The sequence below is a fragment of the Cervus canadensis genome, chromosome 12, assembly GCF_019320065.1.
Source record: "Cervus canadensis isolate Bull #8, Minnesota chromosome 12, ASM1932006v1, whole genome shotgun sequence".
In the NCBI taxonomy this organism is placed as follows: Eukaryota; Metazoa; Chordata; class Mammalia; order Artiodactyla; family Cervidae; genus Cervus; species Cervus canadensis.
In genome coordinates, this window is record NC_057397.1 from 52,660,321 (window position 1) to 52,685,756 (window position 25,436).

The following is a 25,436-nucleotide window of genomic DNA, read 5'->3' on the forward strand; positions in this document are numbered from 1 at the left end:
GTGGTTTGCTGAGGTTTGCATAGGTAGTAAGTAGCTGAGCAAGAAAAAGGGCATGCTCAGTTATGTCCAACTTTTTTGCACCCCTATGGACTGCAGCCTGTCAGGCTCCTCTGTCCATGGAATTTTCCAGGCAAGAATACTGGAGTGGGTTGCCATTACCTCCTCTAGGGGATCTTCCTGACCCAGGGATCGAACCCTCGTTTCCCGCATCTCCTGCATTGGCAGGAGGATTCTTTACACTGAGCCACCTGGGAAGCCCAAGAGAAAGGGCTCAGGACTTCAAATATAGAAAGAACACTTCCTACTATAGCCACTAACTTAGCAAACATTCAGCATTATCATGCGGTATCACAGAATCAGCAGGAATAAGAACAGTATAAACAGGATAAAATAAAAAGAGTTTTATAGAAGAAATCAGGCAACTTTTGTTAATCACACAGCACCTCTTAGGTTTGATGTGAAAATTAATTAATCTAATGTATGTATAGTGGTTAGACCTGTGCCTGGCAGAATAAGAACCTAGTAAATGGAAGCTAATATGGTAATAGCTCTCATGGCATGACTCACATTGTATTGAAAATGAATTTTGTTGTTTTAAATTGCTCTTCCAAATAGGCAACACATGGATAAGGCACAGAATTCTAGTAGGGCACATGGGTTTGCAGAGAAAAGTAAGTCTCTGACCCTTGTCTTCCAGCCACAGGATTGGAAGTTTCCTGCTCCTGCTCCACAGGCATCCACTGTTATCATGTGTAAAGTATCCTATTCCACAAGTATTATGTTTCCACAAGTTATCCCTTTCACTAAAATGTTGGCCATAACTTTTCTTTAAATTTATGTGGTTTTGAATAGGTCATATTATATATACTGACATAAACACTATTCTGTATCTTATGTTTTGTTATTTAACAATAAGATAAACGTAATTTATCATTTCAATTGGCCAATTTAAGGGTGAACATGATATAATTAGTGATTATACTAGGACCCCAGGTGTGAACCATGACTGTCCCATGTAAACCAGGACATCGCTACCCAACTTGTGAGTCTATGTTAGACATCATTCCATATCAGCACACATGGTGAGTCTTCATGATTATGTAATTTACATTTAAAACGGCCTCTTTCTAGATGACAACAGTATTAATCCCACCTTTTCCTTCAAAGTCAAAACCTGTGTTTGATAGAGGACTCTTAAGGACAGTTGCTCGGGTCAGTCTTGGCTCTTGCCAAGGTTGCCACTGCCATGGAATTTGTTTAGAATGTAAGGACAATTTTTAAAACAATCTTCCAGTATCTAAATTCAACATGCAATTTAGATTTTAGGACACAGGCCTAAAGCAACTCTCTCAGCAAGTTTTTATTCTCTTCCAAACAAAGCACCCCAACTCTTATGAAGCATGCTTCCTGGGATTCACAAACTTGTGTAGTCCCCTTTTTGGATCAAGGTTGGCCCTACAATTCACATTGACTGTAGAATGTGACAGAAGCAAAGCTATATTCTTTCCAAGGGTAGATTATAAGAAGTCCAGTAACTTTGAGCTAGGTCTCTCATACACTCAGTCTGGGGATAGCCAACAACTGTGTAAGAAGCACAATCATGATATAGTCATGCTGTGAGGAAGTCCAATTTAGCTGTGAGAAGAGGCTGCATAGAGAGAGAGACCCCCAGCCCCCAGCCACCTAGCTAAAGCATCTGACATGTAAGGAGAAAAGCCTTCTTGGATGTCCAGATCAGTCAGCACATCAGGTATGTCCAGTCCCATTTAATATCTGACATGAAATTACATGCAAGACCCTGTAGGAAAATCACCTAGCTGAGCCCAGTCATCCCATAAGAACCAGAGCAGTATCAATTACTGTTTTGGACCATTTGGTGTTGGAGTGGTTTATTCCACAGCCATAGATAATTAAAACAACTCTTCCATCTTTGTTTGTAGAGTGGTCTGAGGACACAGTGGCAAAAGGTAACCCATACCCTGCAGTAGTCTGAATTGCCTTCCATTTCTCCTAATAGCCTAGGGATTGATGTGGTCTACCTCCTAAAATGCAACAGACAACAGTTTGACCTAATTCCACAGAATGATCACCACCAGTTTTGGGGCATTCAGTATATGAGTCCTTATTGTCCAAAGCACTACTTTCTTCCTTTAGTCAATTCCATATTTTATATTCTGTTATTCTTAGTGGTCTCATTTAAGATCTGAATTTTGAATTAATTAAGGACTGCATTTGGCTTCATGTAATTGAATCATAATTTTACGTTTAATCAAATGGGGAATTTTTTTGATATATCAAAAAGTCAAAGATGAGCAGCTGGGGTTGCCATAGTATTCACGATTTTTAGCTGAACACATGGCTTGGGGTGTGTGTGTGTGTGTGTGTGTGTGTGTGTGTGATGTTAAGTTGCTTCAGTCATGTCCAACTCTTTGCGACCCTATGGGTTAAAGCCCACCAGACTCCTCTGTTCATGGGATTCTCCAGACAAGGATACTGGAGTGAATTTCCATGCCCTCCTCCAGAGGATCTTCCTGACCCAGGGATCAAACCTGCATCTCCTGTGATTACTGCATTGCAGATGGAGTCTTCACTGCTGAGCCACCAGGGAAGCCTGAATGCATGGCTACTTTGTGGTTACTGCGTGATTAATTTCTGGCTGATGGATCTGAATAGAACTGTCTTATGTGACTTCTGTAAAGTATTTTAAAAAAGAGACATTCTGTCCTTCTTTTGTCCTCTTTCTCATGCATGAATTAAATGTGGATATAATAAATGGATTATTTGACTAAGTGCCCTTCTTATTCCCAAAGTTATAAGAAACAAAATGTAAGGAGTCTCAGTGCCTAATGATTAATGAATCACTGTATCAGCCCCTGTCAAACCACAACTTCATTCACACCAAAGAGAAATGAACTTATATACTGTTAAACCACTACTATTTTGAAATTTTATTATACTCGCAACTGAAATTATTCTAATACAGTCTGGGCTGGTGCATAAGATATAAAGTGTCTACAATGTTCCAGTCTGCTTCTGTCTTTCTGACCCACCAGGCTTTGTGGCTCCCATCTTTATGGCCACATTGTAGCTAAATAACTATTCCTCCTTCAGTTTTCAGTTACATTCCAGGTAGAAAGAAAAAGATGGAAGCAACAAGGAGGAAGAGGTGATTCAACGCTTTCTAAAATCCTTAGAAGACATCACTTAGGTCACATTGGCCATGTTTTGATGTTTAATTTAGTAGTTGGGCACATTGGCACCCAAATAAAATGAAAGTTCTATTAGTAAGATAGAACAAGAAATTAAGATTAAGGAGACCACAAGCAGAGTCTACCACAATAGTACGTCAGGAGTAGTGCTCAGAAATAATGTTCCAAACTAGGCAGAAATGCCAACAGGTGTTTAATATAGGCCCCTAACATATATCCTAAGTGGAGATGTACAATTAAGACATTTACAGTTATTAAACATCAGTAGGGAGGGTAGGACTGGATATATAAACAGGGTGGTCACACAGGTCACAGTTCAAACTAGAGTCATGTCAAGAAAGAGCACGTACACTTAGAATAGTGAGCTGAAAATGAATCAGTGAGGGAAAATTAATTAAAATAACCTGAGTAAGGGAGAGACTTTGAAACACATCAAGAGAGTTAAAGTGATAGTAAAAACCAGAGAGAGAAGTTTACGAAAGTTATGATGGAAGTATTCACATATTATGTATAGTTTGAAATGCAACTAGTGGGCACAATACACGAAGGGCTGAAAAGTGCTCCTATTAATTGGAGACTATGTGCTACATTCAAGAATGGTTTCACTAAAATAGACAGTATCAAAACCAGTTTGCAGGGAATTGAGGACTGAAAGGAAAATAAGAAAGTGGAGATATAGGGTAGACTACATTACATGAGCCTTCTCTACTCAAGCTTGGCTTCTATACATATCCATATCTTCTTATAAAGAAGAAAGGTTTTAAGTACTTGGATGACAAGAAAGTGTAAGGGAAAATAAGAATACTGCTTTGAATAAAGTATTCAGAAAATTCCTCCTTTATTGAATTTGCATTGTATTGCTTTGTGCTGGATTGCATTGAAGTTTTATTGATTTGTAGCACCAGAGATCCAAGGATATCCTTGGCCCAGACAGGTGATGCTTCTACTCATCCCAAAGAGGTGAATATGTCTCTGCTGATGCGAGAAGATGATTTCAACATCAGACTGCCTTTGATATTAAATGGTGAATTTAAATATATTTTAATATTTAAAGTCTACACATTTAATTTAATCAACAAATTATGCTTGGTTTTTAAATAATGCATGAACCAGATCCAAAGGACAAGTGTTCTGAGTGATAATTGTGTCTGGAGCACATGACAACTCTGTCAAGTTGATTTGATATGCAAGTCATTGAGAAATCTTGTTAATTCAATCAAGAAGAATCAGGCTAGAGCCAAAGAGAATAAAGGAACGAGAAGGGACTGTATACCAGGCGCTTTATACATACTAGCTCCTCATCAGTACCCTAAGAGGCTTTCATTTTGAGACTGAGAAAAAACAAGACTTAGTGGGGTCAGTAGTTTACTTAGGAGTCCATGGCAAGCAGCAGAGGCAGGATAAGAACCCACAGCTTCCTGACATTCAGATCATTTTCTACTCGACCCTCTGCCTTCTACAGTGAACACTTTAAAGAAAATAAAAAGAAAGACAAGGGGGTTTTTAGTTAATGACTGATAACACTGTTCTACTTTTTTAAAATTAAGTGTTTTAGAGGAATACCCTGAAATAATCTGACCAAAGGGTACCTATAACAAAGTCAAACATTGAATTCTATAAAAGGAAATTGGCCGATGCTAAGTGAAGATGCCCTTGTTTATAGTGAGTGTAATATCAAGGTAGAGTTATCATTTCTTCTAGAAAAAGTAACTCAAGGTTCTAATCACATAGCCCAATAGAGTTACCCACCTGCATAACAAACTCTAAATGTGGTAAAGAGAGTTCTGCTAAAAATTTTCCAAGGTCTCAAATTTCGAGGTTATTTAATCTGCCTGAAAAGAGACCTTGATAGGGTTATTAGGAACCCTGTAGGTATTTCAGTGTTTTTTCTTACCTTGTGAAGCTTAACATTCAGAAAACTAAGATCATGGCATCTGGTCCCATCACTTCATGGGAAATGGATGGGGAGACATTGGAAACAGTGACAGACTTTATTTTTTGGGCTCCAAAATCACTGCAGATGGTGATTACAGCCATGAAATTAAAAGACGCTTACTCCTTGGAAGGAAAGTTATGACCAACCTAGATAGCATATTAAAAAGCAGAGACATTACTTTGCCAACAAAGGTCTGTCTGGTCAAGGCTGTGGTTTTTCCAGTAGTCATGTATGGATGTGAGAGTTGGACTGTGAAGAAAGCTGAGCGCCAAAAAACTGATGCTTTTGAACTGTGGTGTTGGAGAATACTCTTGAGAGTCCCTTGGACTGCAAGGAGATCCAACCAGTCCATACTAAAGGAGATCAGTCCTGGGTGTTCATTGGAAGGACTGATGCTGAAGCTGAAACTCCAGTACTTTGGCCACCTGATGCAAAGAGTTGACTCGTTGGAAAAGACCCTGATGCTGGGAGGGAGTGGAGGCAGGAGGAGAAGAGGATGACAGAGGATGAGATGGTTGGATGGCATCACCGACTCAATGGGCATGGGTTTGAGTAAGCTCTGGGAGTTTGTGATGGACAGGGAGGCCTGGCATGCTGCGGTTCATGGGGTCGCAAAGAGTCAGACTTGACTGAGTGACTGAACTGAACTGAACTGAACTGATCTTGTTCTGCATTAAGGAATTAAAAAAGCACTTACGATACATAGCTGTTTGTGTGCAATACATGTTGATAATGTTTTATATAAAGGGATATCTTTTTCCCTGGGGAAAAAGGCTACAATGAAACATTTGTCCTGCATAAAGATCTCTTTTGATAGTCACTCAGGTCATCAATATGGTATTTTCCTTAAAGGTTTCCTATGTATGTTTTGCATCCCCCTGGCATTGAAAATTGTAGCTTCTGTGACACTAATGGGAAAGAACAAATAACATTCTAAGAGTGGCATGCAGACTAATAATATCTAATTATCATTAGAGTTGTCACCTCTACAAATTTATGTAGGAGCACAGGGAGAAAAGGACATCTATGACATTAATTCTATGAATCATAAATTTCCCATTTTCAAAATAATTTACAAACCACATTTTAAGTAAAAAGAGAAGCAAAAGGCCCTGTTTTATGAAAGTAGGCAAAATGATATAACCAGTAGATCTGAAATACAAAATAGCTCAAACACAATAGATGTTCGTTTCTTATGTGACAGTCCACTGGTGGTGCGCTTGCTGGTCGAGTAGGGTGATGTGGGGTTCTTTCCATGCAGTCTTTTGGAGACGCAGGCTGATGGAACGCACAGTTCCAAGGCCACCCTAGGTGTCAACATCCAGTTGGTTAAAGGGAAAAACTCATGGAGGATCATACATACTTTAATTGGCCAGTCCTGCAAGTGGCTTACAAGGACATGCTGATCTTTTCAGGATATGCACTTACTACCCTTCACTGCTGCTAGGTCCAACATTGCACAGTTGGAAAAATTCAAGACCTAAAGGAGTGGCAGATTCATGTAAGCAGAATTCTGGAAAGCATGTATGGGACTAGCTTCTAAGTATTTATGTTGGTGCAAAAGTAATTGTGGTTTTCCATTGTTGAATTTTGCTGTTTGATATTGGAGTCAGTTCAGTTCAGTCATTCAGTTATGTCTGACTTTTTAGGACCCCATGGACTGCAGCATGCCAGGCTTCCCTCTTCATCACCAACTCCCGGAGCTTGCTCAAACTAATGTCCATTGAATCAGTGATGCCATCCAAACATCTCACCCTCTGTCATCCCCTTATTTTTCTGCCTTTAATCTTGCCCAGCATCAGGGTCTTTTCTAATGAGTCAGTTCTTTGCATCAGGTGGCCAAAGTATTGAAGTGCATTGGAATACATTCTTAAATAAATGTGGTTATGTTATACATCATTTTAATGCACATTCCTGCTTTATATTTGTTTTTTTCTTTTTTTTTTTTTGGCTAATGACATTAGTAGCTGTTTATTTCACATTTATTTTAGACTAGGGAAATGATGTTAGACAAAAAGGAAATTTGAGCAATCTTCTTATTCAAGTTCAAAATGGGTCATAAAGCAGTGGAGACAACTCACAACACCAACAATGCATTTGGCCCAGAAACTGCTGATGAACATACAGTGCAGTGGTGGTTCAAGAAATTTTGCAAATGAGATGAGACCCCTGAAGGTGAGGAGTGCAGTGACCGGCCATCAGAAGCTGACAACAACCAACTGAGAGGATCACGAAAGCTGATCCTTGTACAACCACACAAGAACATGCCAAAGAACTCAGTGCCAACCATTCTTGGTTGTTTGGCATTTGAAGAGAATTGGAAAGGTGAAAAAGTTCAATAAATGGATGCCTCATGAGTTGACTGCAAATCAAAAAAAAAATTATTGCTTTGATTCTTATTCTATGCAATAACAACGAACCATTTCTTGATAGGATTGTGATGTGTGACGAAAAGTGGATTTTATACAACTGGCAACAACCAGCTTATTGGTTAGACTGAAAAGAAGCTCCAAAGTACTTCCCAAAGCCAAACTTGCACAAAAAGAGGTTATGGTCACTGTTTGGTGGTCTATTGCCTGTCTGATCCACTACAGCTTTCTGAATCCCAGCAAAGCTATTACATCTGAGAAATATGCACAGCAAATTGATGCACCAAAAACAGCAATGCCTGCAGCCAGCACTGGTCAACAGACTGGGCCCAATTCTTTTCCACAATAACACCCAACCACATGTTGCACAACCAATGCTTCAAAAGTTGAACAAATTGGGCTACAAAGTTTTGCCTCATCCTCCGTATGCACCTGACCTCTTGCCAACCGTCTACCACTTCTTCAAGCATCTTGACAACTTTTTTCAGGGAGAATGCTTCCACGACGAGCAAAATGCAGAAAACACTTTTCAAGAGTTCATCAAATCCTGAAGCATGGATTTTCACACTATAGGAATAAACAAACTTATTTCTAGTTGGCAAAAATGTGTTGATTGTAATGGTTTCTATTTTGATTAATAAAGATGTGCCTGAGCTAGTTACAATGATTTAAAATTCATGGTCCAAAACTGCAATTACTTTTTCACCAACCTTAATAGTTTAGACCAAGGTAGTCAACTCACAGGAAGACATCAGTTTTATTTATTAACATGGGAGTACATTCAGGATTCAGAATTTAATGTGTTAACTCATGCAGGTAGAAGTTTCAGGTACCTTCTTGAACTAGATTGATTAATTGAAGCCAGGGCTCAGTGGTGGCCCGCAGCAAGTGATGGGAAAATGGCAGCAGTGCAGGAATTTCCCTGGCACATTTTAGATAAAGGGAGTCTAAAAGGATCAAAAGGATACAAGTAAACTTCTTTCATGCCAACTGTGTAGCCACCCTAACCATATCCCCTATGGTATGAACTCAGAGGATATTTCCTTCATCTACACAATAAGAAGTTGTAATACTACTATCTTTGAAAAACTAGGTGTTAATTGTTAAGCCAGAGGTAGTATTGAGGCTGTCTCAAGGAAATTGGGGTCCTCAGTTTTAATAGGAATATTGGGGTCCTGAACTGGTGGTCACTTAATAATCAGATAAAGTGGGTAAAAGTGAAATAATAAACCTCAGGATTAGAGTAGCAATCAGATTGTTTTGAACATAGAGATCTATGACAATGACGTATTTCTTCATGTGGCAGGAACTACAGTAGACTTCGTTATCTTGACATCAGGGTTAGGGCATTATTCCTGCTCTGTGTTATATATCATCCAGATGTCCTTTCATCATCTTAATACCACCCAGAATATCATGCTGGTCCATTATATAATATGGCACTACTTGGACCTGTTCAGCAGAAATTAGAAAGCATCTCTATATGTCTGCTAAAACATATGCCCAGCAGAATATGGGAAATAAGTGCAAGAGTTCAGGGAAATGCTCATTAGAAAAATATCTAGCTCTAGTGGCCTATGGGCACATCCAGATATGTCCTATAACGTGAGTGACAAGTTGTAAGTTGTTCTCATACATCTTGCCATCAAGAAAGAGGAATATTGCTTGGACTGTTTGGTTTTAGGAGGCCTCATTTAATGTATTTGGGTGAGCTTTCCAAAACCACTTATTAGATGACACAAAACTTCCCCCATGGGTGACTTGGACCAAAAAAAAAAAAAAAAAGAAAGGCTTTCCAATAGGTTCTAGCTGCTCTACTATTTAGATCTTATGAGCAGTTGATCCAATGGTATCATAATTAATTATCTATGGTAGAAGAGACCCTGAGTGGAACCTCTAGCAATACCCAGTAGAATTACAACACAAATCTCTACAACCTGGGGTTAAGATCAAACCTGTTTCTAAGCATCATTTTTCACTTGAAAAGTAACCCTAGATTTTCTCCTGAGCTCTAGAAGACTGAACACCTAATAATGAGACACCAAGTGACCATGTGACTCACACTGTTCATCAAGAATGTTATCTAATTTGTTGAAACATAAAGTTGATCATGCATAGTAGTATGTGGAAGGCTCAAGTCAACTTCACGAGTAGATGACTGATGCTCCCATGGTGTCATGGCATTATGGTGTCATGAGGAGTCCCCTCTGACCAAACAACAAAGAAACAAAAATTGTGGACCTGGTTATGAATGGGTCTGCATGGCATGCTTGCCTTTTTATCTTCCACCTCAGTGCTAACTCAATCGGCCCATATGCAAAGATGCCATGATGGCAAGTGTGGTGGCTCTTCAGAGCTTTAGGTGAGTACTGGACCAGACAACAGCAAAGACAATATTGAGTTCTGCTTGTCCCATCTTCTGAGGTACCGTCCAGGCACCTAGTACCATGTGGATTATTTTGGAGAGCCATTCTATCATGAGGCGGTGAGCAAGGGAAAGTTATTGCCCTCATAGTAATCAGTGAAAATTTGGGTGAAGATGATTCTTTTCTGATTTCAATGCCTCTGTCAACACCATCACCTGTGAACCTGTTGACCTTAATAAAAAGTCTTATTCATCACTATATCCTAATTGAGATTAGCACACCATCTCAGATCAAAGAACTCATTTGCTGATAAAAGAAAAGCTGCAGTCAGCTCACAGCCATAGAATTCACTAGTTTTTCAGTCCTTATAACCTAGAAGTGGCTGACTTGACAGGACAGTTAGAATACCTGAGGAAATTTTATTTATGGGGATGGCTTGGAGTCAACATCCTGCAAGGCTGAGCTGACATTCTACAGGATTTGTTACATACCAGTGATCAATATATGGTACAATCTTACCAAAAGCCAGAATTCAGGATCTGGCAAAAGAATGAAGGTAGGAGAGGTTCGTCTCAGTGACCTTGAGATCTGGAATTGGAGATCTTAGCGCCTCGTGGAGGAGTGCTTCCACTAAGGAATACAGTCATTATTCTACTAACTTGTGATTTGAGACTACCATCAGATTATTTTGTATTTTTCATACCCTGAACTAACAAACAAGGAGAACATTGGTAGTTGATCCTTATTATCTGGGAAAACTGGGGCACTGCTATATAGTGAGGGCAAAGAAGACCAGTATCCAGGGATTTACTGGATTCTTTCTCTGTGATCATTTGCCCAATAGCTCTGGTCAAGGGAAAACTGTACCAATCAATGAGGACTTTTACTCTATGGTCAAGAAAGGTCATCACAAAGGAGGAAATAAAAACAGCCAAGATGCCAATAGACAGGGTAACACAGAAAGAATGATGGAGGAAGAAATATATGAATATGTAGTCCCTGTGACTTGTAACAGAAGCAGGGACTGTAGGGCTAATTTTATTTTAATTAATTCTCTCCACCTTTTTAGTCCACTACTGTTTCATGCTGATCAGCCTATTAATAACCAATGTTGTGGATGGACATGGACTTCTGGTTTTTATTACAATTGCAAGAGGCTCTCAGCAATAAACATCAGGAAACTTAAAAGAAATGGTTTATTACTCACAGGTTCTGAAAAGAAAGGGCACACCTAGGGCCACACAGCAAGGTCACAGGTAGAGGGAAAGAGAGAGAGAAAGTAGGGGAGGAAGGCCCAGGACTCTGCTTTATTGAGGTCCAGGGTAGGGGCCTTGGGTTGGCAAGTCTCACGCTTTAATGATGAATTTAAAACATAAGAGTGGTAATTTGAAGCAAGGAAAGAAGAAAAGAACAAGCAGCCCAAAGGGTCAGTTATCAAAATCAACCGAGACTTCCAAACAAAGGAGCCTTGGTAGAGGGAAGCGGAGTTGGCTCTTTATCTAGTCATGTGGCTGGCAATGTGCTTAGTCAAGATATTTAATTTAGCCATCTTTGAAGTGGATGCCATCTTTGAAGTGGATGCCATCTTTGAAGTAGACGACTCTTTGAAGTGGGTGCCTGAGCAATCAAAGCTTAAGTCAGGTCCTTGTGTTATGGAAAGAAAGGCCAACTGTCAGGGTTTATGCTATAGCTACCTTAAGTGAAATACACTGGTGCTACTATTTTAACTTTCAGGTAAGACTGACTGAATTGATATCACTCCAAAAAGACATGCTAACTGATAAGACTTTCTATTCTCCTGTGTTGGAACAAGGTGTTCATCTTGACAAATGACACTGATGGATGCTGACAGAGAAGAGAGGGAAACTGGGTATCCACTGTTGGCCCCTCTGATTCTACTTCGTGTCCTTCTCAGCCTCCAGGAATGACTCACATAGGCAACATCAACCAGGCCCCCTTGTCCTCTGGCTTCCAGCAGGGTCGGCCAATCAGAGAGTGGGAGAAAGCAGAGGTCAAAGTATTCTGGCTTCCTTCTCACTTTTTGCTTGACCATGCTTTGTCAGTGGCTGCATATCTGAAGGACAGAGCTTCTGCCAGGCAACCCCCTTTTGTGGGACTAACTAACTAGTGGACTAACTATCACCTAGAACTGCTAGTCTTTCTTTGATGCACAACTTTTTGCTGTTGCCAGGAAGCAACAGAGTGTTTTACTGTGCCTTGTAAATTTCCCTACATCCTATCCATACCTATCCATAAATGCTATTTTTATTCAAATTCTTTAATTATTCCTTTTATGGTATGACATATTTGCTATGAGGATCCTGAGAGATATAGTCACACAGAAGGTGACTTAGAACAAGAAGGACAAAAAAGAAGTGTTCCAGGTAGAAACAATAGCAAATATAAATCTGCAGGAAAGAGTTAAGCTTGTGCTTTTTTTGCAAATAGGAAGAAGGCTGGCATGGCTGGACAGAGTGAAAGGATGCATCTGAAACTCTGGGAGACATCAACATTTAAATAGTAAGTTGAGGAAGTTGAGTCTGTGTTAGAGAATAAGAACATAAAAAATCAGGAAGATAGCAAGAAAAAAGGATCACGCTAGTGTCAAGAAGATAGCTATATTCAACAGGTCACTGCCCCAGAAGGGCCCTTAGGATATAGAAATACACTGTCCATTGACTGTGACTTTGACATTATGAATATCATGGTAAATTTTAAGATGAAAATAATCTTGGTGGAGTAGGTAGAGAAGAATTCAGGATACTGTAGGTTGAGGAATGACATGAGCAATGAGAAAGTGGAAATAATATAAATAGAACTCTTTCTCATGAAACTTGGCTGCAAATGGAAGTTTAGATAAAGATATATAGAAAAAGCAGTACAACTGGGGAATGTGGATTCTAGAGAACTTTTTTGTTTTGTTTCTAGGTAGTACAAACTCGAGTGTGCTTATTGGCTCCAGGAAAAGGGGCAGTTTACCTCTCTGCAGAGGAGAGGTTAAGGATATAGGGAAAATGGGGAATAAATTGTGAAATTTTCCAGGTTAAAAGGCAAAGGTGAGAAAAAGAACATAGGAGAATCCTCTTTGAAGGAACAAGACATTTATTCACTGAGACAGGTAAGAAGAAAGGACAGGTGCTTATGGAAAAGACAGAGTGGATATGAGAAGAGAGGACGACAGCAGCCTTCTGAGAGAAGGAAGTGGCATATGAATGTTACTTCCATCAACTCCACAAAATGTATTGAGTCCTTCTTATATCTAAGTGTTTCTCAGTGCTAAAATACATGAGTGACCATAAGCAGACGAATGCCTTGATCTCATGGAACGTACATCCTGGCAGGGGAAGGCAGACAATAAACAAATGATAAGCCAGATGAAGATAAGTGCTAAGAAGCTGTTCACTTATTTTTATTGTTGCTCCATTGTATAAATATATAACAATTTATTTAATCATTGTTCTCCTGTTGATGGACACTGGGTTTTTTCCCAGTTTCGGGCTACTATAAATAAAGTAGTTTTAAACATTATATAACAAGGCTTTTGTGGATAGATATTTCTAGTTCTTAGATAAACACCTAGAAGTGTAACTGCTGAATCACAGGATGCACATATGTATGTTTAACTTTTAAAGGAACTTCCCAACTACTTTCCAAAGGTATTGTACCATTCTATATATTTATAGCTATGTATGAAATTTCCAGATGTTCTACACTCTCTAGAGCTTTTGGTATTGTCAATCTTTTATCAATTTGTGTTTTAATTTGCATTTCCTTGAGAATCAGTGATGTTGAATACTTTTTAATGTGCTCATCAGTAATACATATGTGATTTTTGTGAAGTATTTACTTAAATATTTTGTCCATTTTTCATACAATTATAACACTATTACTGAGTTGTAGGAATTCTATGTATAGTCTCTATATGTTATAAGCCCTGTGTCAAATGTATTTGTTATGATTATTTTCTTAAGGCCTGTTGTTTTATCTATTTGTTTTCTTAACACTGTCTTTCGATGAACAGAAGTTTTTGGTTATAACTAAGTCGAGTTTGTGATTTCTTTGTCCTAAGAAATATTAGCCTACTCCAAGTTCATGAAGATATTTTCCAATTTATTGTTCTAGAAGCTTTATAATTTCAGCACTTATCTATAGGTCTATGTCCATTTCAGATAATTTCTGAGTATGGAGTGAGGTAGAAGTTGAAGTGCTTTTTCTGTTTGAATATCTAGTTTTTCTAGCACTATTTGTGAAAAGATGTTGCTCTTCTCAATGAATCACTTTGATGCTTTTGTTGAAAATTACTTAACCATACATGTATGTGTGAGTCTATTTTGAGATACTATATTTTAATTTATTTATCGATTATCATTTTAGTATATTTGTCTACTATCTTTATAACTCTAGCTTTGTAACACATCCTGAGGTCAGGTATTGCTAGCTTTGTTAGAAGACTTTTTTTTTTTTTTTGCTAGTCTAGGTCCTTTGCATTTCCAAATACACTTTAAAAATCACAGGGAATTTAGACAATTCTTTAAAAACCCACAGGGAATTTAGACAATTTGTAATTATGTTGAATACACATATACACATAAAACTGGGGGGAGAATGGACATCTTAACAGTAGCATCTTCCAAATCAATAAATATATTAGTTCTTCCTATTTACATAAGTCTTTTAACATTTCTTTCAGCACCATTTTGTAGTTTTTCAGTGAGGCAATTTTATGTACCTTAAGAAAAAAATAATCCCTTAGCATTTTATGGTTTTAACACTATTATAAATGGTATTTAAAAATTTTTACTTTCCAATTTTTCATTGTCTAAAGTATTTGAAAGGAAGAATTAGATTTTAGAACTGCTGGAGTTGGGACTAGGGAGCAACTGAGATGAGGGGATCAAAAACTGAGTCCAGGCAGAAAAATCCGCTGTTAAATTTTGAAATAAAGAAGCTGGTTGAGAAGAAAAAAATGGTATTCTTTTTAAAAATATTTACCTTCACCTGTTTTTGTGTGGTGTAGATTCCCAGAAATAATTATAGATTCCTTTGTAAAAATTAAGAGGAGCAACTCCTCCTATAGGAAATATGATTAAACTAAAAATCTTCTACAAAACAACACTCCAATATTGAGAAAATATCCAGACATGATTCAATTAAGAACAGTTTTTATATAACAGATGACACTGACCTGGTTGCTCCATTTACCCAGAATGTAAGCCTGGCTACCTGTGTTGAGCATATTAGTAATGCTCAGAGATTTAACATGAGGTTAGAAACATTATCAAGCCAAGTCTAACAGATGCCATGTCCTGCTTTGAGTGCATTTGTGCTCTCTACTACCTAATACTCCCAGTGATTTAATGCGTCCTACAGAAGAAATTTTTATTTGAAAACTCAGCACCACCCTTATTATATAAACAAGTAGGGCTGCATTAAATGCTTTGGCAAGCAGAATGAGTATAGAGATTTTATGCTCCTGAGTATGTAAGTAATTTTTGCTAAATATAAGTTGCTACATTAAATCAATATGCTGTTTCCAACTATTGAGAACATGTATCCTTTTAATTGATCATGAGATTATACATTTTCCCAGAAAATTCTGATCATCTTTTTTGAGAGCTCTGTTGTCTACAATTTTAATGACCTTTCACTGTGTCCATTTTCTTTGGACAATAATGTATGACAGCAATTTTGTCAACTCCCTAAATTTGTCAACTCCCTAAAAGCAAGGACTGTAGAGTTAACAGATAAGCTGTAGGACACACCAAAAAAAAAAGGCAAATAAATTTAGAGAAAGGATGAAAAAAATGTGAAAACAGAAAAGGATGAGGATGAAGAAAGTAAGGTAAGATGTTTTACAAATGAAGAGAAATTTCCAGGTTGCAAAATTCTGCCAACCATGGCCATGCTGGTTGAACAAAGATCTTTACAGTAATACATGATAATAATTCTCCAGTAAATTAGTTCTGACTCTGGCTGAAAAAAGATGTCACATCAGAACTTTTTAAAAATTCATATTCCCAAGTCCAGCATAGATTTCCTGAATCATTCCACAGTAAGGAGGATACTGGTAATCTGTATATATATTTTTAAAGGCCCTTTAATTAAATGAATACTACTTAACATTGTTAGGAATCATAGATATAAAACTACTGTGTTTAATTATGGAAGCAATCATTAGAAGAATTAAATACTGAAATAGTAAAAGTGAATTCTTCTGGGATATGTTTCCACAAAGTAGAAATGTAGGACAAGTGACTTACCTTTTTAACAACCCTGAGGGGTGGGATGGGGAGGGAGGTGGGAGGGGGGTTCATGATCGGGGACATATGTACACTCATGGCTGATTCATGTCAATGTATGGCAAAAACCACTACAATATTGTAAAGTAATTAGCCTTCAATTAAAATACATTAATTAATTTAAAAAAAAAACTAGCAAAATTTAAAACAAAGCTCACCGTAACTCTTAAGAAAAGGGAGAGCAGGGAAACATCGTTCTTATAGGCAGTTTTAAAGGAGTGAATAGGTCAAAATAAAGAAACAACAGAAAAATATTGCCCACAGCAAACTCATCTGCTAATTCATGTAAATACTCTTACTCAGGATTGATATTTAGCTCTCACGACCAGTATAGCTATACTAAGTGTTGAAATATCTAAATATTTTCCTACTGATTAGTAGTGTATCCTCTTCTCTGACACCTAAAGCCTCCGAGTCTACCCATTTTCCCAAAACTAAGAAGTTAATTCCATACCAGCTATAGCAAGGGGTTGTCAGGAACTGCCCAAGACCTCTGGCTGACATGTATTTGGACTGGTTAGTGCCTTATGTATGCTCAAAAATATGAGCATCCCTGCTTTCCTCTTATCCCTGCAAACTAATGGTTAACTGCACATGCTAGGCCAAACCAAGTTCTAAATTCCCTTAAAAAACAGTGGGGAAGTCTGCATACATTTCAAGCTAAAATTTAGAGTCATATTCTGGAGACGTACAATAAAATGAAAGAATAAATGAACATATGAATAAATTATTTAATGAACAATATGAAATAATTTTATCTGAGGGGGAAATTACATTTTCTTTGAAATACTGGTATCCAAAAGGGCAACCAAAAGCAAGACAGTTATCTTGATTGTGTTGATAAAAACTTGAGACATTTTTGTCTGTGAAGGACACTGCCAGGGTCTATATAATTGCTTCAGAGCTCTGCCAACAAGCACCTCAGCAGTCTCCTACAGTGTACGCACAGCAAGAGTGAATGCCAAAGGGTCAGACAGAGCACTCCTGAGGGACTGACTCATGCGCAGGCCCCAGCTCAGCCGCCAGCTTGATGCACCCACTCTATTGATCACAAGGGGAAGCCTTGGTTTTTATAGGCTTGTATTTGACCTTATAAAGTTATAGAAAGACGAGCAGGCTCATGCCTAGTCTGAAATGTTTTCCCTTTTAGTCACAAGGCAATGCCCCAAAAGATTTTTATTCCGGCAGCTGAAGATACAAGCAAAGGAAAAAAATGTTTTATGGAGACTGTTGGCAACTTCTTGAAAATCTAGTTACTTTGGACACATTCCTGTGGTCCAATATAGTGTTAGGGACTCTAGGGTGTACAAGTAGTTCTAACTCAATTTATTTGGCCACTAACGTTCATTTGCTATATCATGTTGCTGAAAATTGCATTTGTGAGGTTTCTCCAAATAAGCTGTGAGCTTCTTAAGAGCTAAAAATATGTCTTCTGTCTTTATAGCCATTGCAACTAACATTGGTGTCTGGCATATGGAAATTGTTCACCTAAAGCTGTGGAATTGAATGGAATGAAATGGGATCAAATACAAATGAAAAAAAAGAAAAGGAAAGATGATATTTAGGAAATTAATTACATTTCACAAATTACAATTTTTTTTTTGCTTCTCTTCTTGATTGTCTAAATGGAGTATTATCTATAATCTCTTATCTCACAGAAAAAGCTTAATTTTATAGGATATCTTTTGAAAAATGCCTTGAATCTTTAAATGAAAGATTTGGGGAGGCAAAATGCTCCCTCTCCCAAAGATGTCCATGCCTCAATCCCTGGAATTTGTGAATAAATTACATGGCAAAGGGGCTTTGCAGTTGTGATTAAGGTTACAGAGAGATCATACTAAATTATCTCCATTGGCTGAATCTAATCACATGAGTCCTTAAAAGCAAAGAACTTTATTTGACTGAAGTTAGAGAGATTCCAAGTGTTAGTAGGACTCATCCCACCACTGTCGGAGGAGGCCACATGAAAGGCATAGTGAAGAAATGTGGGCAGCCTCTAGGAGCAAAAACCAGCCCCTGTCTGATAGCTGTAAAGAAACAGGAACCTCAGTCGTAGAAACACAAAGAACTAACTGAAGTCAATGACATGAATGAACTTAGAAGTGGTTTCTTCCACAGAACCTTTAGTAAGGCAAATCTCACCCTTTTCACCATGTCCGTTGCTATCCTCCTAGTCAAGATCATAAAGATCTCTCACATGGATTATGGCAACAGACCCCTCATGGGTTTCTTTTCTTCTGTCCTTGAAACTCTATTCTCTATAGTCTATTCTTAACATAGCAACTGAAACAATCTTTTAAGGGCTTAAAAAAAGTTGAGTTATTTATCTAGTTAAAGTCTTGCAGTGGCTCCCCATTTCACTCAGAGAAAAAGCCAAAAGCTTTAAATTGCCCAGAGGAAAATCATCACCAGCAACCCTCTCCATCTCGTTTCCTGCGACTCTCCTTCTGGCTCATTTTGCTTGAGCCATATCGGTCCCCTTCAGTTCAGTTCAGTTCAGTCGCTCAGTCATGTCTGACTCTTCGACCCCATGAATTGCAGCACGCCAGGCCTCCCTGTCCATCACCAACTCCCGGAGTTTACTCAAACTCATGTCCATCGTGTCGGTGATGCCATCCAGCCATCTCATTCTCTGTCGTCCCCTTCTTCTCCTGCCCGCAATCCCTCCCAGCATCAGGGTCTTTTCCAATGAGTCAACTCTTTGCATGAGGTGGCCAAAGTATTGGAGTTTCAGCTTCAGCATCAGTCCTTCCAATGAACACCCAGGACTGATTTCCTTTAGGATGGACTGGTTGTATCTCCTTACTTTTGCTTGAATATTGAACTTGCTCTTAACTTAGCATTGGCTGCTGGTACACAGTGGGCATGTGATAAATGTTGAGTGAATGAAATGTATGTTTAGAGTCAACTCATTTTCTTTACTGATGAATTTCTAGGACCTTTATTACTCAGATGAGATTTGAGATCTTCCAGTTAAATATAGTGTGCAGTGTTTTCCATACTTATTTAAACACAGAACTCATTCTTTATATAATATCTGTTACATCTCATAATACTTGGTGTTCCCTCGTGGCTCAGTAGGTAAAGAGTCTGCCTGCATCACAGGAGACCTGGGTTCAGTCCCTGGGTCAGGAAGATCCCCTGGAGAAGGAAATGGCACAACCCACTACAGTGTTCTTGCCTGCAGAATTCCATGGACAGAGGAGCTTGGTGGGCTACAGTCCACAGGATCACAAAGAGTCGGACATGACTGAGTGACTAACACTTTCACTTTCATAATACTTACATTTCATAGATTAAAAAGAAAAGCTACACCAAATCATTTTTTAGGTCCCTCCTATCTACAAAGCATATAATTTCTCCAGAAAAAGCTTTGCAATCTTAAATTGCTAGGCATGGCCTATCATTGCTATTTGTTCATTGATTTACTCTACTTTGAAAGAGGTAATGCACTCTCCACGTGGCACATAAGGCCATCCAGTCGGAGATTTGGAGAGGATGAATTTTAGCTTCACTGATCTCATTCGTATGCTTTCCTCTGCTTTCAGCGTATTTTGCTTCTGAAACCTGTAACATTCCAATTCATTACAGAGTTTTCAGATCCGTTAGAGACCTTAGAGATGATGTCATATATTGTCATTTTAAAAACAAAGAAATCTACTCAACAATTGGATTTTTGTCAGTCTCTGGCCACTGGAGCCCCACTGATGCAGGACCCATCAATATGATCCAATATGTCCAGAATAAATAGAGTAGTGAATTATCTATAACACTCCAAACTTACTCAGGTACAGTTTTCACTTATTATCACATAATAAATGGTATACCAAAATGTTTTCTGATCCCTCCTTCCTTAAATATCTAAAAACTTCACCTTAATTATGACACTAATTACATATTAGCATCTTCTGTAAATATGATTTTTCTCTGTATAACAGAAATTTATGTGTGAAAAATAAATCTCAAATGTCTATAAAACATGCCCTAATTAATATAATCTTCGCCACTTTACCACTTTTAGAGACATGTGATCCTTTCTTCCATTTTACAAAGAAAAAGAAAAATTTCTCTTGGTCCTACTTCCATCTCACCTTTTCTTTGGCTGCATTTTCAGCAAATCTTGGAAGATCTGCTACAGCCTCTACATCAGCTTGGTTCTAGCAGAATCTATAACCTGCATTTGGATATCTTAAAACCAACAGTAATTTCAACATTTATGTCTCAAGATGCTGCTCCTTATGATTAATCTACTAATTTTTAAACATTTAAGGTAATTTAGATGAATGTGTTCTTAACATCAACTTTCTCAGGAAATATTTTTAAAGAATACCAGGGAAAAGATAAAGAAGAAATCTGATTCCCTTTAGAAATGCTTTTGAGCCTCTATTTGCCTTTGGCGGCTGGGAGGTGGGGGGCGGGTCTGGGTCGTAGAGATGAACAAAGTATCTGTTTTTAAAGATTGTACCATCTAGTGGAGAGGGACAGAAAACTAAAAAAATATCAAGAAGCAATCAGGTAGTGCTAAATACTGTAATAAAGATAAAACAACAGGATATACTTGAAAGGTTTGAGGAGGTATTTAGATCAAGCAATCAAGGAAAGCTGAGTGTCTTTAATGTATATCTAAACCATGAGGTAGCAGGCCTCTTAAAAGAGGTAAGGAAAAGCTCTCCAAAAGAGAATGTTCTTCAAAGACTAAAAGTGGTACTAAGCTTGGTGTCTTCAAATAAAAGAAGACAGGAGAGTATGACTGTAGCTCGTGAATGAAACAGAATACAGTGAGAAAGGACAAGAGTGATCAGCAGACGGCAGGGCGTGTAGGGCCTGGAGGCCGAATAAAGGGGTTTGAGTTTTATTCTAAGTGGATTGGGAAGCCATCAGAGTCTTAAGCAGGTACGTGATACACTCTTTTTAAAAAAGAAATTGCACTGGCCTCTGCGTGGAGACTGGCTAGCAAAGGGAAGAGATAAGAAGAAATTTTAGCAAATGGAGTCTGTCCAGTGCACCTCAAAATACACTGTGAAAGTAATTTTCTCTGTACCTAAGACTCCTGAGTTTGCCAAAATGAGAAGTTTAAGTCTAGGCATAAGTAGTTTTAACTTGTTCTGCTTTTATCCAAAACATTAATAACTCATTTTGAAAATAAAAAGGGGGGGGGGAATTCTTGTAATGAGCATAATAGTAACTTTATATTACTGAAAAGAGAGGAAAGGAAATAATGGTCTCCTAATTTTGTATATTAGGTTTCCCATGTAGTTAAATCACCATCCTTATCACGACTGACAGACTCAAAGTTTCCTGTGGATACATGGTACTATGGATACCTGGCCCTACAAAAATCAAACTTAATTTTATAACATGTTCTAAGCACCCTGGAAGGTTCCAAAGAAACTGAAATATGTAAGGCATGTTTTCCACTGCTATATTTAAAACAGATGACCAACAAGGACCTGCTGTATAGCACAGGGAACTCAACTAAATGTTATGCGGCAGCAGGGACAGGAAGGGAGTTTAGGGGAGAATGGATCCATGTATATATATGGCTGAGTCCCTTTGCTATTCACCTGAAACTATCACAACAATGTTAATCAGCTATATCCCAATAAAAAATTAAAAGTTTTTTAAAAAATAAGGTATGTTCTCTGCTTACACAAAGTTCATAATTCAGTCATGGAGACAAGATCATAAACCAATAGCTGGGATAGAAAGTGTGTTTTGGGAAATACAATGAGGAAATAAATAACACTGCACAGCATGGGGAAGGGAGGAGGGGTGGAAAGATTACTTGGGAGTTACTGAGAAGATGGGATAATTGAGTTCTGTCCAAAGAGCAGAAAACAAGGGTGGAAGGAATGGAATTCTCACCAGAAAAAATCAGAAATTCTTAGATACTTTGAAAGTGCAAACTATGTTAGGGTAATAGCAAGTCCTGCTGTGGGGCTCAGGCTCAGGCCCACTCTTCATCACACTGAAGAAAATTAACTAAACTGTTGTAAATTCACAGTGAATAAAGTTTCACAGTATCTAAGATAGGACATTATTTCCTCCCTTCTCTTTAGGATAGTTCATATATTGTTGCTTTAAAAACTGAATTTAATAATTTCTTCAATGTTTTAAACTACATCATCTTATTTCTTGCCACGTGATGAGTAAACTCTGCATTAATCTTTCTGTTAATGTATCTCCTTTTAAGCTTTTTAATATTGCATTCTAGTTTTAGTGTTGAGCGTGACATCTTTCTTGTTTTATATTTTATTTTTTCAATAAGCCAAAAATAACTTTAGAACCACTCTGGGTTATCCAGCGTGTTGATGTTAAAATTATGTCTTCTTTCTGGATTTGTTTCCATAAAAGCCATTTATAGCTTATTGCTTCAGCAATCTTTGTCACAGGAAGAATTAATTTCTTTGAAAGGTTACGGTTTGAAAGATTCAAAATGATCACCACCTTGCCTATTTTAGTGTAATCATTACTTGTATGGGGGTGTGTGTGTATATATATACATACTAAAAATATATTTTATGAATTATGGAATTTACGATCTTGGTTAGCCACTGAAGGATACTCTAGCATGTAAATTACTCACATTTTCTGACCTTGCCAAGGAATTAAGCATTTTGCAAAACAGCTCAAATTAATGTTAACTGAGAATGAACCTAAATTAAATCTGCTTCAAAAATTTAAAAATTCATATATAATGTCACATGGTTGTGAATCTGTGTGATTTAAATCACCTCTTAATCAATTTTGCTAAAAACAGAATCCAGGGAAAGAAGCATCAACATAGCTTATCTCCTTCACAGGCTTCTCACTCACATGGAGCTCCCTCTAAGGGCCAAGTGAATCACTGCACCCCAGTCCTGTGATCAGTACTTCATATGCACCTCCACTGTCCTCACGGCAAACAGGTAGGAGTCCCACTACTCTCATTGAGGAGATAAGAACACGGAGGTGTAAACAAATGACCTGATCTCACACAACTAGCACAGACTGACATCAAGATTTAGATGTCACAGACTGACATGAAGATATAGGGACCTATAACTCTTAACTGCTCTACTAATGTGCTCTTCGCCATTGATACTAATTTGAAGATGAAAGGTTTCAGTGCACATAAACCAATAGTATAAGCGTCAGCGATAAATAATGCACATTCTTTGTCCAGAAGAATAAAGCCTAATAGAAGCAAAGTTTTTCTGGAAGAAACATATACTGCTATACATTTTCTGTTCTAGGTGCTGTCTAGACACTTATACTATCTTTTTAGTCCTCAAAATATCCCTATAATATGAGGATTGTTACTCTATTATTGGGTTTCCCTGATGGCTTAGCTGGTAAAGGATCCACCTGAAAAGCAAGAGACCTGAGTTTGATCTCTGTGTTGGGAAAATCCCTTGGAGAAGAGAACGGCTACCCACTCCAGTATACTGGCCTGGAGAATTTCATGGACTGTATAGTCCATGAGATTGCAAACAGTCAGACATGGCTGAGTGACTTTCACTTTCACTCTATTATTAAATAACAAACCTGATGATAGTAAATTAAAAGGCCACAGAATGAATAATGGAAAAATTAAGCATTCAGATCCAATTCCTCATTACTCTAAAGCCCATGCTCTTTCCACTACAAACTGGGTGAGCTTTTGGTGGAAAGTCTTAGTTCAGTGTTTAGTCTTTCTACTCCCATCCCCAAGTTGTTCATCATATTAAACCATTGCAGAGCAACATGGAAGTCACCTGTATAATATGGAAAATCCAGGGATATTTGCTTACAGGAATCTCTCTGTTGTAGGCAGAATAATATACTTCCCCACCAAAAGAGATCCAAATTCTAGTTCCCAGAACATGTGACTATTTCTCCTTACAAAGCAGGGTGTGGTTTGCAGGTATGATTGATGTCATGATTTGGAGATGAAGAGATTATTTTAGATTATCCAGGCAGGCGCAATATAAGCACAAAGGTCCACCATAACTCAAAATTGGTCATAGACCTAAAAGCAAAATCTAAAACTATAGTATATCTAGGATAATATAAAGGATAAAACATATTTGACCTAGGTAAAGATTTCTTAGATTCAATGCCAAAAGCATAATTCATAGTAACAAACTGTTACATTCTACACATTGAAAAACATTACACTATGCTGAGTGAAAGATGTCAGACAAAAATTAGTGCATACTATATGCTTCCATTTGTATAAAATTTTAGGAAATGAAAACTAATGTATGGCAGCAGAAAGCAGATTAATGGTTGCCTGGGGATCAGGGTGAAAGTGAAAGTCACTCTTTGTGACCCCATGGACTATACAGTCCATGGATTCTCCAGGCCAGAATACTGGAGTGGATAGCCTTTCCCTTCTCCAGGGGATCTTCCCAACCCAGGGTTCGAACCCAGGTCTCCTGCATTGCAGGTGGATTCTTTACCTGCTGAGCCACAAGAGAAGCCACAGCGTAGGAGATAGGAAAGAAGAATTATGATTGGGCCACCGAGAAAGTTTTGGAAGCAATAGATATGTTCAGTATTTTGATCACAGTGATGATTTTACCAATATCATAATTTATCAACTTACATAATTTTAATATGTGAAACTCATTCTATCTCAATTATACCTCAATAAATCTGTAAGAAATTCAAGCAACATAATTCATTATCATAGGAGAATTAAAGAGAAAAATAAACATTTCAATAGTTGTAGAAAGAACACTTCATGAAATTTAACACTCATTCATAATAAAAGGTCTCAGCAAACTTGGAATAGTAGTTGGAAACTTTTTGAATACGATAAAATGTATCAGAGAAAACCTATAGCCAACATCACATTCAATAGTCAAATATTAAAGCAAAGTGCCTCATCTTACTGCTTCTGTTCAACACTGAACTAGAATATTCTAACTTGTATAACAGGAAAGAAAAAGAAATACAAGGTAGAAAACTTGGAAAGGAACATCGTAAACTATAATTACTCACAGGTGATATGACAGGGAATGCTGACAACTCTGTAGCAAACCAAAGAAAATTCTTAGCAATAATAAGTAAATTTAGCAAGGGGCATCTAGCATAAAGAGATCCAGTTCAAGAATTTTGGGGATTTTCATTTCTTTCCTGGAAGAAATTTTGTATAAATGAAATATCTAGACTGAATTACTATCCAGTATTCATTTCCTTTTCCTCAGTTCATGAGAGAAACATACTTTTCTGCTGCTTTAACACTACACCTGACCACATGACTTGTTTTGTTTAACCAGACATTGGCCAGT